General features: G+C 37.3%; 1 long non-coding RNA gene across 1 annotated transcript; it reads right to left on the bottom strand.

Moving 5' to 3' along the window:
- Window positions 1-357: 357 nt before the first annotated feature.
- LOC126456735 (uncharacterized) lies at window positions 358-928 on the bottom strand. The gene is made up of 3 exons (XR_007585381.1): window positions 913-928; window positions 648-754; window positions 358-471 (listed from the first exon to the last, which is right to left on the bottom strand). It is a non-coding gene; the product is annotated as an uncharacterized LOC126456735 (long non-coding RNA).
- Window positions 929-1,200: the final 272 nt, after the last annotated feature.

The following is a 1,200-nucleotide window of genomic DNA, read 5'->3' as shown; positions in this document are numbered from 1 at the left end:
TCCTGTGTCACTTTCAAGTAATGCACTTAAGCTATTCCTGATTTAACTGGAAGATCTGTACTTCCCCACTTTCATAACAACAGCCTCAAAATGCATATTGTAGACTTCGGGATATGTTACAGGTCAGTGTCACACCAAGATTGTGGAGAAAAGGGGGGGGGGGGGCGGCACGTCTGTATCCAACAAGTGTTTACCAATAAATAAGTGGCGGAAAATTACGGGTATAGGACGGCTTAACATGTGGAAAATGAGATTTTTATTATTCACTCAATGTATTTAACATTTATTATTCCTTTAAAATCGCACAACTACTTCAATAAAACACTTTAATCAGTCGCACACTTATTTCATAATTATTTCACTTTTAAACTGCAAATCCTCTAAGAGCTGTCTTGAATCTTCACGAGTCTCTCTCAACAGCCTTCATGTGGATAGATATGTACAGCAACCAGTAATCAGTCAGAACTGCGTCTGCAAAAACACAAGGATTATTAAACAATTTTTGCTGTCACTAATTACTAGCAATATAATTGACAGAGTAGATTGCTAATATTTGCTATATCACATTTGCTAATACTTGCTGTATCACATTCGCAAGAACGATCTCACTGAAGTAGTTAAGTCCATAAAAACGCTTAGAAACTAACCTCTCGTCTGACGAAAACGGTCTAAAGACTGGCAATTTCTTCAGATCTGTTGACAATGATATTTTGAATTATCTCTTTACTGAGTGACTGAAATGTAGTTCAGGTACCTATGAACATAACAATATGTTAGAATTCATTTTCTAAACACGAACTATTACGGTACTGTGCGGCTACTTACATATTAATTACACTATTAATATTTTCACAGTTGTTTCTTTAATACAAAATTAAAGCCAACGGAAGAATAAACGTAAAACATACTTACCAATGACAGGTTTGTTGAGGTGCAATTTTCTGTGTGGACAGATGTAACTTCTTCATACGGTGGTACGTCGCAGAAATCGCAGGAGTCACAGAAATCGCAGAAGTCACAGAAATCGCATAAGTAGCAGAAATCGCATAAGTAGCAGAAATCGCATAAGTAGCAGAAATCGCATAAGTAGCAGAAATCGCATAAGTAGCAGAAATCGCATAAGTAGCAGAAATCGCATAAGTAGCAGAAATCGCAGAAATCGCGGAAGTAGCAGAAATAGCAGTGGCGGAGGGATACGCG

Source organism: Schistocerca serialis, chromosome 2, assembly GCF_023864345.2.
Source record: "Schistocerca serialis cubense isolate TAMUIC-IGC-003099 chromosome 2, iqSchSeri2.2, whole genome shotgun sequence".
Classification (NCBI taxonomy): domain Eukaryota; kingdom Metazoa; phylum Arthropoda; class Insecta; order Orthoptera; family Acrididae; genus Schistocerca; species Schistocerca serialis.
Note: the sequence above shows the minus strand (reverse complement) of the source record. Positions and strands in the feature narration are given on the sequence as shown.